The following is a 17613-nucleotide window of genomic DNA, read 5'->3' as shown; positions in this document are numbered from 1 at the left end:
TCGTAGCAATAACATTGTGATTCCGTGACTGCTTTGCCCTTGCGACGACACCTCGACATTTGCTGCTGGTGGTGTGCTAACCGGTGGGCTTACAGTGGGGGAAGCGATGTAGCATTGCTGACTACCTTCTTTCGGAGCAGGTGCACATGTGGTACGTGAGGTTTGGTAGTCCGTTCACACTTGCAAGTGCTTGGTGGTTAAATGTCTAAGCATGCAACTGGTATTCAAATTTCTCAGATTTTTCACTCGGCTAAAGGTCTTTGCGCACTTCTTACAGATAACTTTTGCCTGATCATTAGGATTTTGTTCAAAAAAGTGCCACACTGCACTCTTCCTACTATGGAAGACATTTTGAGACCTTGCACGCTGTGCTAATTTGACCGTCTGGCCAAGCTGTCCTGCAACTCTTTTGGTTTTTGTAACACGTTTTTGGACTGCTACGGTCCTGCCAGATAACAGCTGTTGCGATGTCGTTGCCTGCTGCGGATCCTCCTCCTCCTCTTCTGAGCTATTGGCAGCGGCACCCTCTTCCCCCAATGGATGCCAATCTGGGTCAATAACTGGGTCATCCATCACCTCCTCTTCAATTTCATGTGCACCTTCCTCTGTGTCACCATGTAAGGTGGTATAGTATGCGAGAAGGGGCACTTGTGTTTCATCTGGGTCTGATTCTGCCTCAGTACACTGCGAGGACAATGTAGTGCTCTGAGTGAATGTACCAGCAGAAAAATCTAGCAGTGGCTGTGCATCAGTGCACTCCATGTCAGATTCATCATGGACTGGGGAATTCATAATTTGATTTGCTAACCCAGGCCTGGTATGTGAAAAGAGCTCCATGGAGTAATCAGTAGTGTGGCCTGCCACATCCTTCACTTTTGGTAGGGGTGAAGGACACAAGGAAAGGTGTTGTTCCTGACCAGGAGCCTCCAATGACGACTCAGTGCTTTTATTTTTTGAAACTTCAGAAGAGGAGGCGAGAGAGTTGGAGGTTGTGTCAGTAATGTAAGCCAAAACTTGTTCCTGAAGCTCCGGCTTTAAAAGTGGTTTACCTACTCCCAGAAAAGAGAGCCTTCGAGGCCTTGTGGAGCCAGATGATGACACAGGCTCAACACCTCCTGCCTTAGGTGCTATTGTGCTTTTGCCACTACCAACAGATGCAACACCACCACCACCATCGGGACCAGCTGGCAACCCCCACCCACTTCCATGGCGTCTTCCACCATACTTGCTCATTTTTGTGAAAATGTACCCAAAATACCACCAGCTATATGGTACTGTAAAACAAGGTAGAAGGTGTATCTACTATTGGTGAGAATTTGAATCTCGCTAGAGAATTGAGGATGCTGAACTATTGTCTCAGGCCCAGTAGAGATTACACCTAAATGTAACAGGCTGAAATTGGATAGTGTATGACAAGGTGGAGGGTGTCTATAGGATTGGTGAGAATTTGAATCTCACTATAGATTTGAGGATGCAGAACTATTGTCTCTGGCCCAGTAGAGATTACACCTCAATGTAACAGACTGAAATTGGATGGTGTATGACAAGGTGTAGGGTGTCTATAGGATTGTTGAGAATTTGAATCTCACTATAGATTTGAGGACGCTGAACTATTGTCTCAGGCCCAGTAGAGATTACACCTCAATGTAACAGGCTGAAATTGGATGGTGTATGACAAGGTGTAGGGTGTCTATAGGATTGGTGAGAATTTGGATCTCACTATAGATTTGAGGACACAGAACTATTGTCTCTGGCCCAGGAGAGATTACACCTCAATGTAACAGACTGAAATTGGATGGTGTATAACAAGGTGTAGGGTGTCTATAGGATTGTTGAGAATTTGAATCTCACTATAGATTTGAGGACGCAGAACTATTGTCTCTGGCCCAGTAGAGATTACACCTCAATGTAACAGGCTGAAATTGGATGGTGTATGACAAGGTGTAGGGTGTCTATAGGATTGGTGAGAATTTGGATCTCACTATAGATTTGAGGACACAGAACTATTGTCTCTGGCCCAGGAGAGATTACACCTCAATGTTACAGGCTGAAATTGGATGGTGTATGACAAGGTGGAGGGTGTCTATAGGATTGGTGAGATTTTGGATCTCACTAGAGATTTGAGGACGCTGACAATGATGCTCTCAGTCCAAGTATGGACGCAGGCAGCCTAATAAGCAGGACTGCTGCACACACAAAAGGGTGGAAAAATGAATGCTTGGTAACTGTGCAGAAAAGAGGAAGAAAAGTATTTTTGCTTTAAAAAGGCAGTTTGCACAGCAGTGTGCTAACAGCAATGCAGCTATCAGGGAGCCTTATAAGGCAGCCTAATAACCAACAGAGCTGATGCACAAAAATAGAGCCTCCCCTGTCACTGCACACAAAGTGTTGTGTTGTAAGTGGAAATCGCTAACAGCAGAAGCAGTTTTTTGGTTCTTCTTCCCTGCCTAATGTTCTCCCTACAGAATCAGCAGCAGCAGCTCTCCCTATGCTAAGATCGGCATAAGTGAGATGGCAGTCGGCGTTCACGCCCTTTTATAGCCCCTGTGACGCCACACAAAGCCAGCCAATCACTTGCATGCCCTTCTCAAAGATGGTGGTGACCGATGCCTATGTCATCGCATTGCCCACAGTGTGCATCCTCCATCATTGGCTGAAAAAGGGCGCTGGAAGCATCTTTTGAAACGCCACTTTGGCGCTCTGGTCGCCGACCTCGTGGTCGACCTCACTCTATGGTCGGGTTTCGTTTCATGAAACCCGACTTCAGCGAAAGTCGCCGACTTTTGAATATGACCGACCCGTTTCGCTCAACTCTACTTAACACCTTTCTTGCCGAACACCACAGGTGGCGTCACGAATCATTCAATGAATATTTCTGCTATTTACAATGGGCGCCCAGGGCCACGGACCAGGTCATAGCTGCCGTGACAACAACCCCACTCGTGGAGATCCGCGGGCCCGGTACCGAGTACCCCGCCGCCCTGGGTGTGAGGGCGACCCACGTGCTTCCCTTGGGCAGGCTGCCCGGGCTTCTACTCTAATCAGGAAGTATCCTGACTATACTTCCCTGCTCTGTGCTGTTCCTCCCATTTAGTTAACCCCTGTGCTGCCTGTACTCTATTATCACTCTATTTTATTCTATCCCTTAACTCTATAATGCCCCCTCTACTCAATCCCCTATGGCTCTATGCTATCTAAGATCCTATCTTAACCCTAATTCTATGCAGTACACATTACATACACAATACAGCAACATATAGTACATTTGCATTACAGTACATGACATCACAGTCTACTGTATAAACATTAATAAACCAGGAGGTGCCCCATGCAATCGTGTGAAAAGAGACCAAGAGAGAGAAGGAACCCATGAGGTTCCCCACTATCTCCTTACTTCGGCACCCGTCCTTAAACAATGTACTAAGATACTGTGTTCCACCCCTCTCCCTTGTACATTATTTATATCCAGCAGATTTCAATTATTGGTGGAGGTGCCAGTCATAAAATTCTCAACTTTTTAGTTCCAGTCAACGTCTTTAAGCATTTTGCAAGAGCCATGAGTCAGACATTTGCTGGCAACCAAAATTGGTATCCGCCTGACTTTGTTAAGACTCTGCAGCATGGAAGTCTGCAATTACATTTTTTGTTATCTGTCAACAGGATTGCTGACATATTTCATATACAGTTTCTGTAAAAAACATTTCTAAGTAAATACATTTGGTTTTGTATTTTTTATAAAATGTTTTTTTTTTCCCATAGGTCCACAGTCATTATGGTCATAAAATATAAAATTCTATTCTACACTGTTAATGGTACATTTAATGAATATTTGTTAAATATGACATCAGACTGGGGTAATTGTAGTGGGTTCTTGTTTGACTGTTATGGCCTAGCAAGAAAGCATGGTACTACTGTGTCTCTTTTTGGCTTTCCTGGACTTTTTCCAGGGGTTGCACAGTCCCCAAATTATACGCACTGGCTGAACCTTATGAACAACAGAGCGGAGCAGACTGTAGAAGTGTTGCAATACTTTCACAGTACATTTCTGCCACTCTGTCCAAGGAAACAGTGAGTTCATACACATTCTGACAATGACCGATCAGTAGATTGTGGGGCAGTGACGCGCGCACTTAGTTACCTGATATTCACCTTGGATACCAGCGTCCTCGCTGGTCCTGATCGCTGGTGAGATCTGCCTGTTTGGCAGCTCATCAGCGATCATGTAGCGAGGCACCAGCGATCCTGACAAGGTCGTATCGTTGTCGGGATCGCTGGTGCATCGTTTAGTGTGACGGGACCCTTAGAGTGTTTTCTAGACATCCAGCTCCCCCACTAATCAGTTGTTTGTATGCTCTGCGGAGGCCAAAATTATATGGTGTACGGAATGTGAGAAAAGAAAAAACTGGCACTCATTGTGCCTTAAAATTTTCCTTTAACCCCTTACCTACAAATGACGTAATATTCCGTCCATGTGACCATGGACCTAATTACCATGGACGGAATATTACGTCATCGCGATCAGCGGCGCCCACGTGGTGAGCGCCGCTGATCGCGGCCGAGTGTCAGCTAATTATCATAGCTGACACCCGGCACAATGTGTCAGGGGCGGTCACGGACCGCCCCGACATGTTAACCCCTTGCACACCGCGATCAAACACGATCGCGGTGTACCGGGGGTTAAAGGGAAGCATCGGCAGGGAGGGGGCTCCCTCCGTGCTTCCCTGAGCCCCCCACAGCAGCGCAATGTGCAGCGCTGCTGCGGGGGACTCCTTTCCTCCAGGCCCCCGAATCCAAGATGGCGACGGGGGCCTTCGGGGGCCTGAGGAAGCTGGCTTCCTCAGTGCCTGCAAAGCGCAGGCATGAGGAAGCCTTCTGCAGTGCCTGTGTCAGATCGCTGATCTGTCACAGTGATCTGTGATGTGACAGATCAGCGATCTGTCACAGGACAGTGATGTCCCACCTGGGACTATTTAATAAAGTAAAAAAAAAAATAAAAAAAAGTGTAAAAATAATTTAAAAAAAATCGCCAAATATATTAGAAAAAAAAAAAAAAATATTCCCCCAATAAATCCATTTTTTGGAAATAAAAAAAAAAAACAATAAAAGTACACATATTAGGTATCGCCTCGTCCGTAACGACCCGCCCTACAAAACTGTCCCATTAGTTAACCCCTTTAGCGAACCCCTTAAAAAATAAAAATAAAAAACGAAGCAAAAAATAATGATTTATTATCATACCGCCAAACAAAAAGTGTAATAACGCGCGATCAAAAAGACGAATATAAATATCCATGGTACCGCTGAAAACGTCATCTTGTCCCGCAAAAAACGAGCCACCACACAGCATCATCAGCGAAAAAATAAAAAAGTTATAGCTCGCTGAATAAAGCGATGCAAAAATAATTATTTTTTATATAAAATAGTTTTCATTGCATAAAACCGACAAAAACATAAAAAAAGACCTAAATGAGGTATCGCTGTAACCGTACTGACCCGAAGAATAAAACCGCTTTATCAATTTAAAACGTGTAAACGCACCCCCCCCCAAAAGAAATACATGAAACGCTGGTTTTGTTCATTCTGCGTCCCAAAAATCGGAATAAAAAGCGATCAAAAAATTTCACGTTCTTGAAAATGGTACCAATAAAAACGTCAACTCGTCCCGCAAAAAATAAGACCTCACATGACTCGGTGGGTCAAAATACGGAAAAATTATAGCTCTCAATATGTGGTGATGCAAAAACTATTTTTACAATAAAAAGCGTTTTTTAGCGTGCGACAGCCGCCAAACATAAAAACCGCCATAAATAGTAAATCAAACCCCCCGTTATCACCCCCTTAGTTAGGGAAAAATAATAAAATAAAAAAAATGTATTTATTTCCATTTTTCCATTAGGGTTAGGGCTAGGGTTAGGGCTAGGGGTGTGTTGGGGTAGGGTTAGGGCTAGGGTTAGGGTTAGGGTAGGGTTAGGGTTAGGGCTAGGGCTAGGGTTAGGGTTAGGGCTAGGGTTAGGGTTAGGGCTAGGGTTAGGGCTAGGGTTAGGGACGTGTTGGGGTTCGGGTTGGAGTTAGAATTGGGGGGTTTCCACTGTTTGGGCACATCAGGGGCTCTCCAAATGCAACATGGCGTCTGATCTCAATTCCAGCCAATTCTGAGTTGAAAAAGTCAAATGGTGCTCCTTCCCTTCCAAGCTCTGCTATGCGCCCAAACAGTGTTTTACCCCCACATGTAGGGTATCAGCCTACTCAGGACAAATTGCAAAACAATTTTTGGGGTCCAATTTCTCCTGTTACCCTTAGGAAAATAAAAAATTGGGGGCAAAAATATCATTTTTGTGGAAAAAAATGATTTTTTTATTTTCACGTCCGAGTGTTGTAAACTTCTGTGAAGCACTTGGGGGTTCAAAGTGCTCACCACACATCTAGATAAGTTCCGTGGGGGGTCTAGTGTCCAAAATGGGGTCACTTGTGGGGAGTTTCAATAGTTTAGGTACATCAGGGGCTCTCCAAACGCACATGACACCCGCAGACCATTCCATCAAAGTCTGCATTCCAAAACGTCACTGCTTCCCTTCCGAGCCCCGACGTGTGTCCATACAGTAGTTTTCTCCCACATATGAGGTATCAGCGTACTCAGGACAAATTGTACAACAACTTTTGGGGGTCCAATTTCTCCTGTTACCCTTGGGAAAATGAAAAAATTGGGGACTAATTGATCATGTTTCTGGAAAAAATACGATTTTTTTATTTTCATGCCCGGGCATTATAAACTTCTGTGAAGCCCTTGGGGGTTCAAAGCGCTCACCACACATCTAGATAAGTTCCTTAGGGGGTCTCGTTTCCAAAATGGGGTCATTTGTGGGGGTTTCCACTGTTTAGGTACATTAGGGGCTCTCCAAAGGCAACATGACACCCGCAGACCATTCCATCAAAGTCTGCATTCCAAAACGTCACTACTTCCCTTCCGAGCCCCGACGTGTGCCCATACAGTAGTTTTCTCCCACATATGGGGTATCAGCATACTCAGGACAAATTGGACAACAACTTTTGGGGTCCAATTTCTCCTGCTACCCTTGGGAAAATAAAAAAATGGTGACTAAAAGATCATGTTTGTGGAAAAAATACGAATTTTTTATTTTCACGCCCGGGTGTTGTAAACTTCTGTGAAGCAGTGGGGGGGGTCAAAGTGCTCACCACACATCTAGATAAGTTCCTTAGGGGGTCTAGTTTCCAAAATGGTGTCATTTGTGGGGGGGTTCCATTGTTTTGGTACATCAGGAGTTTTCCAAACGCGACATGGTGTCCGATCTCAATTCCAGCCAAAAACGTCAAATGGCGCTGCTTCCCTTCCGAGCTCTGCCATGCGCCCAAATAGTGGTTTACCCCCACATGTGGGGTATCAGCGTACTCAGGACAAATTGCACAATAACTTTTAAGGTCCTGTTACCCTTGGAAAAATAAGAATTGAGGGTGAAAAGATCATTTTTGTGGAAAAAATATGATTTTTTAATTGTATGGCTTTATGTTATAAACTTCTGTGAAGCCCATGGGGGTTCAAAGTTCTCACCACACATCTAGATACGTTCCTTAGGGGGTCTAGTTTCCAAAATGGTGTCATTTGTGGGGGGTTTCCACTGTTTTGGTACATCAGGGGTTTTCCAAACGCGACATGGTGTCCGATCTCAATTCCAGCCAAAAACGTCAAATGGCGCTGCTTCCCTTCCGAGCTCTGCCATGCGCCCAAATAGTGGTTTACCCCCACATGTGGGGTATCAGCGTGCTCAGCACAAATTGCACAATAACTTTTAGGGTCCTGTTACCCTTGGGAAAATAAAAATTGGGGTGAAAAGATCATTTTTGTGGAAAAAATATGATTTTTTAATTGTACCTCTGTACGTTATAAACTTCTGTAAAGCCCTTGTGAGTTCAAAGTTCTCACCACATATCTAGATAAGTTCCTTGGGGGGTCTAGTTTCCAAAATGGGGTCACTTGTAGGGGGTTTCCACTGTTTAGGTACATCAGGGACTCTCCAAACGTGACATGGCGTCCAATCTGAATTCCAGCCAATTTTGCATTGAAAAAGTCAAACGGCGCTCCTTCCATTCTGAGCTCTGCCATGCGCCGAAACAGTCGTTCCCCCCAACATATCAGATATCTGCGTACTCAGGACAAATTGCACAATAACTTTTGCAGTTCAATTTCTCCTGTTACCCTTGGTAAAATAAAAAAAATTGAACCTGAAGTATTTTTTTTATGAAAAAAAGTTAGATGTTCATTTTTTTTTAAATATTCAAAAAAATTCCTGTGACGCACCTAAAGGGTTAATAAACTTCTTGAATGTGGTTTTGAGCACCTTAAGGGCTGCAGTTTTTAGAATGGTGTCACTTTTGGGTATTTTCTATCATATAGACCCCTCAAAGTGGCTTCAAATGTGATGTGGTCCTAAAAATAAAATGGTGTTGTAAAAATGAGAAATCGCTGGTCAACTTTTAACCCTTATAACTTCCTAAGAAAAAAAATTTTTGGTTCCAAAATTGTGCTGATGTCAAGTAAACATGTGGCAAATGTTACTTATTAACTTTTTTGTGTGCCATATCTCTGTGATTTAAGGGCATAAAAATTCAAAGTTGGAAAATTGCAGAATTTTCAAAATTTTTGCCAAATTTCCGTTTTTCTCATAAATAAACGCAAGTTATATGAATGAAATTTTACCACTAACATGAAGTACAATATGTCACGAGAAAACATTGTCAGAATCACCGGGATCCACGGTAGCGTTTCAGAGTTATGACCTCATAAAGGGAGAGTGGTTAGAATTGTAAAAATTGGCCCGGTAGTTAACGTGCAAACCACCCTTGGTAGTGAAGGGGTTAAAGGTTAAAAAGTGGCAGCAGACTGAGATATTTACTCAGTAAGGACTGTGATCGTTTTATGCTCCTTTGGACTTCAATGACTCCTAAAATCTCTGGGTAATAGCCATTCTCTGGTACTGCAGCTCAGCTCCCATTGGAGTTAACTGAGTATCCTGTCAAGCAGCAGTCAAGAGTTGTAGCACTTACATATTAGTAACCTATCTATCGATAGATCATCTGTGAGGTTGCTGGGTATCGGACTCATACCAATCTAATACTGATAACCTATCCTATATGTCATCAATATGTACAGTATGTCCCAGGCAACTCCATTTAAAGCATAGCATGATGTTAGCTCTTTAAACTACTGTCATATGAGTGATATAGGATCAGTCACTAGTTATGAAAGTAATATAATTTATTTTTAGAGTACCATGGATTACATGGTGCTGTGCATGAGGAGGGGTTACACACAAATATAAATTACAGTGAACAAACTAATAATGACTGACTGTAACAGAAAGGAGAGGCCCCTGCCTTTGCGGGCTTATATTCCACAAGATAATGGGAAAGAAGACAGTAAGGTAGGGGGCTGCGGCTGCTACAGTGGTGGTGAGGTGGCAGAAGGTGGCTGTAAGGGCCCCGTCACACATAGCAGCGCATCAGCGATCCCGACAACGATATTACCTTGTCAGGATCGCTGGTGTGTCGCTACATGATTGCTGGTGAGCTGCCAAACAGGCAGCTTCACCAGCGATCAGCAGCAGCGACAGGAGGGTAACAAGCGATGCACGTCACTTAGTTACCCACTGTGTACCTTAGTTACCAGCGCGCTGGTGCAGGGAACTGGTAACCAAGGTACACATTGGGATTCTAAGCAGCGCGCGGCACTTATAAACCCGATGTGTACCTTGGTTACCAGCTCCCTGCACCAGCGCGCTGGTAACCAAGGTACACATCGGGTTTCTAAGCGCTGCGTGCCGCTTAGAAACGCGACATTTACCTTAGTTACCAGTGCGCTGATCGCTGGTCTCCCGCCTGTCACACGCAGCGATGCGTGCTAGCCAGCGGGAGACCAGCAATCAAAAAAATGTCCTGGCCATTCCAGGATGATCAGCGATAACCGGCAGGGGGGCCGGTCGCTGGTCAGTGTCACACACAGCGATCTCGCTGGTGAGATTGCTGTTGTGTCACAAAACTTGACCGCTATGTGTGACGGGGGCTTAAGCTTCCTTGAAGAGGTGGCTTTTTACGTTCCGCATGAAGGTTCCAAGTGTGATCGGATGTGTTGAGGCACAGAATTCGAGAGGATGGAGGACACTTGGGAGAAGCTTGGAGGCAATTACGAAAGGAAGGTATGAGTGTGGAGGAGAGACGGGGGTCTTGAGAGATCCAGAGGTTGCTTGTTGGAAGATATCAGTGGATTAGTTAAAAAATATAGGAGGGAGATTATGAATGGTTTTGTAGGTCAGCGTTTGCAATTTTATCTGGATGCATTGGGGAATTTGGAGCCAATTAAGTGATTTGCAGAGGGGAGAAGCAGACCAGAGCATGGAGAGAGGTGGATTAGTTGGGCAGCAGAGTTACGGACTGTCTGGAGAGTTGCTAGAATGTTAGCAGGGATGCCACAGAGGAAGATATTGCAGTAGTCGAGGTGGGGTCTCTGGAGCTCCTGATACCACCACAGATACTAGCCTTAAGGCCCTTTTACATTTAGCGATGCACCAGCGATCCGACCAGCGATCCGACCCGGTCAGGATCGCTGGTGCATCGCTAAATGATCGCTAGTGAGCTTTCATACAGAAAGATCTCACAGCGATGCAGCAGCGACGCAGCGGACGATACTCACCTTTCACACACAGCAATCCTAACGTCCTCCCGCCCGCCTCCACGCGTCGCTCATCATCACAGCAGGAAGTCTCAGCAGGAAGCGCCCGACGAGAAATGGAGCCGGACATTCTCGCGCGATCAGCGATGGACAGCGGGGGAGCCGGTCGTTGGTAAGTATCACACATAACGATATCGCTAGCAATATCGCTATAACGTCACAAAACCAGTGACGTTTTAATGATATTGCTAGCGATATCGCTTAGTGTAAAACCCCCTTTAGTCTGGAGATTTGGACTTTTTAATTAGTATTACATACTTGCCTCGGCTAACTTCACAGTCATTGCTGTGTCTACCATCTGGCATTCAGAATGATTCCAGATAACAGAAAACTAGCATAAAGCAATTAACCTAGACTTTAACAACTAAATATTTTATTAGCAGTAGTAGCCTGCAGGTTGACCGTATATATGTGTTTATATGAAGAAAACTATCCTTTATTGAATGGCTGTGTTAGAGCAGCCCTAATTCCAACATAGAACTTTCTGGGATTCAATCTTCAGCCAGAGAGGACAGAAGAAATACACAGGATTGTGAGTTATAACAATCTCAAGGACTTGCCCAAGTGTTTTATTTTATACCCTTCATGAATATAGGCGTCCTGTACATAAATTTAGGCAGTTCATACATAATACTAAATTGCATTATTCATAGCTGCATGATAAGTAAAATACAATTCCTGTGTCCACCCAGCTTAATCGCATCCCTCAACAGTTCTCTGATCCTAACAGCTCTCGTTTAGAGCTATCACACCCTGTGAGATTTGGCAGACCTAAAACCATCAACCCCTTCTTTACACTGCCTCCAAGAAGAATGTGACCAGATCACCATATGAAACAAAACATCCTTGGCAATATGTAGACACATTGCCGGTCTGAGGTGCCAAATGTCCACCAGTAACATTGACTCTGGTGGCCCACTGTTCAGCTACATGCAAATATCACATTATTCTCATTCACAAATTTGCCTATGTTCCTATATAATAATAAATGGAATAGTTTTTTAAATTAATTTTGAGATAATGCCTTTGTGGCGCCCCCAGGAGTATGGTCGCCACAATGGCATTACCTTCCTCCTAGGGAGTGTGATGTCATGCTTGGAAGCAATGAAGGGTCTCTCTGTCAGTTAATCACAACACACAACACAGCTCCCACTGCAGGCCAGCAGAGGGAGCTGAACCCAAAACTGGGGGAAGAGCTGCTCTCTGGGGGGCCGGGAAGGGGAAATTAGTTAGTTCGTGTGAGGAGGGCAACGTGTGTGGACGTGAGGAGAGGAGCTGGAAGATTGAGCAGAGTTCAGAGCTCACTTCTAGCTATAGCGCATGATCTGGAGCTCGGTCTCCAAGGTTCTATGGATACTGATATTCCTGCAGCAGAAACCGGAGGAATAGAAAGCTGTAAATGCTCTGTTCCCATATAAGACTCGGAGGCACAACAGCAACGAGTGAGCCAGAAGAAGAAGAAGGCTACAGCTGTCTGCCATACGAGGGCGTTCTAGATGAGAACAAGCAAGTGGAATTTCAGTGTAACACAGTACTGCAAGTACCTAAGATAAGTGCTAGAAAGGAGACTACACAACCCATCTGCATAGGGGGATTCCTAAGTTGCTTCCAGGCCAGCCAGCCTCTGTTCCATCTGTAATCTGGAATTCTGAACTGTATTTACCAAGCAAAGTAAAGGTAAAAGAAACTGCACTCTATTGTGTCCTTGCCTCCTTCCTGCAAACTCTCCAGCACTGCTACATCTCTGTGCCAGACACTACACCCTCTTCCTCAACACCTATCCTCACTGCCCTGGGTCTACAGCCCTACCTGTGGAGGGCTACAACATCATTGCTGCCCCACACCATCTGTCCCAGAGGATCTGCACCGCAGCATCGGCTTAACACCTTCATTGCCGATCACCACAGGTGGCGTCACGTATCATCCACTTATAAACTTTAATCAGTCACTCTTGACCCCTTTTACATGGATGCCCAGGGCCACGGACCGGGTCACTTCTACTGTGACATTTCCTTCTGAGATACCGGCCCGGTACCGAGTACCCCACTGCCCTGGCGGGCGACCCATTTTGGCATCACGAACAGGATCTACGGAGCCCGGTGTCCCCGGATCCTGTGTGCCAGAGACTGTGTTGTGTGCCATAGACTATTTGTGCAGTTGCCGCCATTACCCCGCCGCTTGGCACGCGCGGGAAGCCAAAGGGGCGGGCCGTCGTGGGCTGAGCCAGCCGAAAAGCGTGAAAAAGTGAAGTGCTGCGCGGTAAAGAGGCCAGTGTGCGGGAAGTGAGGAGCAGAGGCCTGCAGTCCCAGAGTCCCCCGATCGTCCAGCCGGTAAGCCAGCGCAACCCAGGGCCTGGTCAAACGTTAACTAGGGGGGGAGGAGAATGTCTGAGGCAAGAGCAGACGCAGCGGTGGATGCCACCGCACCCCCCACAGCGCCTCAAGATGCAGGGGCCCGCGCAGCTGTGGCTCTAATGGCACCGCAGAATCAAGCAGCCAGTGCTGCCTCCAGAGCACCGCAAGAATCAGCGCCCACCACAGCAGTCCCCATAATGCCGCTGTCCATGTCCTATATACCGGGAGCGGCCTGGCTACCACAGTATTCAGGGGAGTCACATACCCTGAGTGAGTTTAAAGAGAGACTGTGCAGTTTGTTTGAGGTGTATCTGGGTCGCCCTCCCAGGGCTGTGGGGTACTCAGTACCGGGCCGGTCCTTCATATTCTGCAGCACTTTACATTTCGGAAGGGATTTGTACAAACAATAGACATTACAGCATAACAATAATCACATAGATTATAACAAATTCCAAGAGGACTGAGGGCCCTGCTCGCAAGCTTACAGTCTATGGGGAAAGAGGTAGACACGAAAGGTGGGTGGTAACAGTTGCCCTGATTGTATGGACCAGCCATAATGTTAAGTGTGTAACAGTACAGACACAGAGGGCTAGTGGATGCATAAAGCATGTGGGAACATGATGCGGGGAACCTGGTTATGGTAAAACTTTTGGCTGTGCCACACAGGGATAGATTAGGTTAATGTGTTGAGGCAATAGGCCAGTCTGAATAAATGCGTTTTCAGGGCACGCTTAAAATTGTGGGGATTGGGGACTAATCGTATTGACCTGGGAAGTGCATTCCAAAGAATTGGCACAGCACATGTAAAGTCTTGGAGATGGGAGTGGGAGGTTCTGATTATTGAGGATGCTAACCTCAGGTCATCAGCAGAACGGAGGGCGCGGGTAGGGTGGTATACTGAAACAAGGGAGGAGATGTAGGGTGGTGCTGAGCCATGGAGGGCTTTGTGAGTGAGGGTAATACGTTTATACTGAATTCTGGAGTGGATGGGTAGCCAGTGTAATGACTGGCACAAGGTAGAGGCATCGGTGTAACGACTGGTGAGGAATATGATCCTGGCTGCAGCATTCAAGGCAGATTGGAGAGGGGAGCATTTGGTAAGAGGGAGACCGATTAGAGGAGAGATACAGTAGTCGAGTCAAGAATGAATAAGAGAAACAGTAAGAGTTTTTGCAGAGTCAAAAGTAAGAAATGGTCAAATTCTAGAAATGTTTTTGAGGTGCAGATGACATGAGCGAGCCAGTGATCGAATGTGGGGGGCAAAGAAAAGCTCGGAATCAAGTATGACCCCAAGACAGCGGGCATGTTGCTGGGGAGTAATAGTGGAGCCACACACAGAAATGGCAATGTCGGGTATAGGTACATTAGTAGAGGGAGGAAACACAAGGAGTTCAGTCTTTGACAGGATCAGTTTCAGATATAGTGAGGACATGATGTTAGACACAGCGTTTAGACAATCGCCGGTGTTTTCTAGAAAGGCTGGCGTGATGTCATGAGAAGAAGCGTATAATTGGTTGTCATCAGCATAGAGATGGTACTGGAAACCAAATCTACTGATTGTTGACCAATAGGGGCAGTGTACAAGGAGAAGAGGAGGGGGCCTAGAACCGATCCTTGAGGAACCCCAACAGTAAGGGGAAGGTGAGAGGAGGAGGAACCGGCAAAAGATACCGTAAAGGAGCCGTCAGAGAGATAGGAGGAGAACCATGAGAGAACGGTGTCCTTGAGGCCATTGGAATGGAGCATAGTGAGGAGGAGCTGATGATCCACAGTGTCGAATGCTGCACAGAGATCCAGAGGGTGCACTGTCTGGCACAGAGATGTAGCAGTGCTGCAGAAGTTGCAGGAAGAAGGCAAGGACACAATGGAATGTAGTTTCTTTACCTTTACTTGTAAGTGCAGTCCAGGGTCCAGATTACAGATGGCACAGGAGATGATTAGCCTGGAAGCAACTTAGGAATCTCTCTGTCAGATGGGTTGTGTAGTCTTCTCTATAGCGCTTACTTGAGGTACATGCAGTACTGTGTTACCCTGACGTTCCTCCTTCTTCTTCCCTTTCGGATCTACCTCGTATGGCAGACAGCTGTAGCCTTCTATCTCTTTTGGCTCACCCTTCGCTGTTGTGCCTCCGAGTCTTAGGTGGGAATAGAGCATTTACAGCTTCCTATTCCTCTGGTTTCTGTTGCAGGACCTTCAGTATCCATACAACCGTGGAGACCACGGCGCGCGAATGTTGGCTCATCTTTCATCGTTTTTAAGAAATCTCAAGATGGAAGAGGCCAGGAGCCATTTGGTGAGCTGCATTTCTTGCTACATGTTCACAGATTTACCAGTGGAAAAGCCAAACTTCACATGCCACAAATGCAAGCTTGTGTCCCTGTTGGAGGAAAAGTTGCAAAATCTCGAAGAGAGGTTAGCTACGTTGAAGATCATTAAGGAAGGTGAAGAGTTCTTGGACAGAGCAGAATTATCTCTTCATGTTACAGAAAGAGAAGAAATTCGAAGTGCACCTGAAGAAACAGAGGAATGGAGACATGTGACCCAGAGAAGCAGGAGGATCAGGAGGCAGTCAGCACCCATACTGCTCAGAAACCAGTACCAGGCTCTCACGCAGGAAAACGATGAAGAAATACATCAGGATAAGACTTTGCCAACAAACAGCAACCTTGTACGCCTTCAGAGTCCTCTTGGATGGAGAAAGAAAAATGTTGTGAAGAAGAAACGGAGAGTGGTGGTCATGGGGGATTCCCTGTTGAGAGGAACAGAGGCCGCTATCTGCAGACCGGATATAACTTCAAGAGAAATGTGCTGTCTTCCAGGTGCAAAAATTAAAGATGGGTCTGACAGGATATCAGGACTCTTCAGACCTACAGATGACTACCCATTCCTGCTACTACATGTGGGGACAAATGACACCGCAAGAAACGACCTGGAAACCATCTGCAGAGACTTTGAAGACTTAGGCAAGAAAGTGAAAGAACTGGGAGCGCAGGTGGTCTTCTCTTCCATCCTCCCAGTGGATGGCCATGGAACAAGGAGGTGGAATAATATTCTGCAGGTGAACAACTGGCTACGTCGATGGTGCCGTCAGCAACGATTTGGATTTCTGGATCACGGAGTGAACTACTTATACGATGGACTACTTGCTAGAGATGGGGTGCACCTTACGAAGACTGGAAAGCATGTATTTGGAAGTCGCCTTGCTACACTTGTAAGGAGAGCTTTAAACTAGAACAACATGGGAAGGGAAGCAAAAGACCAGAAAAAGCCATACATCTGACAAATGCTATTGAGAACTCTGCTATTAGAAGTGGAAAGGAAGAACAAAGACAAAAGAATCTAATTAATAAAAATATTGGAGAAAGAGAAACCAATCACAAACTAAAATGTTTCTATACTAATGCACAAAGCATGGGCAACAAACAAGGAGAATTGGAACTACTAACACAGGAAAAGAAATATGATGTCATTGGAATCACTGAAACTTGGTGGGACAATACACATGATTGGAATACTAGACTAGAAGGATACAACTTATTTGCAAGAAACAGACTTGATAAACGAGGAGGGGGTGTCGCATTGTATGTTAGAAACGCATATATCTGCACAGAGATTGAAGCTTCAGAGACTGGGAGTTCTGTGGAAACTGTTTGGGTAAGAATACAAGGACAGAACAATGGAAAGGACACCATTGTAGGCATTTACTACAGGCCGCCTGTGCAAGCTGAAGATATGGATGAACTCTTTATGCATCAAATGGCCAAGTTCTCCAAAAAATATGACATAGTTGTCATGGGAGATTTCAACTATCCAGACATTTGTTGGGAATCTCTCTCAGGAAAAACTAACAGGTCAAGGAAATTCTTATCCTCTCTTGCTGACAACTTTATCTTCCAAAAGGTAAGGGAGAAAACAAGGGGAACTGCTACCTTGGATCTAATCCTTATAAACAGGGAGGAAATGGTTGAGGAGGTAATAGTGGCTGGGACCCTAGGAGGTAGCGACCATGCTATTTTAGAATTTTGGATAACTAGAGGCGGAAGACCTGTGAAGACTCAGACGTCAAGGTTAGATTTCAGAAAGGCAGATTTTAAGGGATTCAGAAAGAGAATTGGAGGGATCCAATGGCTGGATATCCTTAAAGACAAAAATGTCCAGGAAGGATGGGAAATCTTGAAAAATGAAATTCTCAAAGAACAGTTGTTAACAATTCCGAAAAGAGGGAAGAATAGGAAGCATTTAAGGAAACCAGGATGGATGAACACAGAACTTAAGCACATGCTAAAAAGGAAGAAAAAAACGTTTATAAAATGGAAAGAGGGAGGCATATCTAAAGAAGAATATAATGCTGTCTGCAGAACCTGCAGGGCACAAATCAGATTATCTAAAGCTGAAAATGAATTGAGGCTTGCAAGAGATGTCAAAAGCAATAATAAAGGATTTTGGGGATATGTCAAAAGTAAAAGAAAAGTCAAAGATGCTATAGGATTTTTACAGGATGAAAATGATGAAATGGTA

The sequence above is a fragment of the Dendrobates tinctorius genome, unplaced genomic scaffold, assembly GCF_039654945.1.
Source record: "Dendrobates tinctorius isolate UK_male_01 unplaced genomic scaffold, ASM3965494v1 ptg000098l, whole genome shotgun sequence".
Classification (NCBI taxonomy): domain Eukaryota; kingdom Metazoa; phylum Chordata; class Amphibia; order Anura; family Dendrobatidae; genus Dendrobates; species Dendrobates tinctorius.
This window is presented reverse-complemented; position numbering follows the sequence as displayed.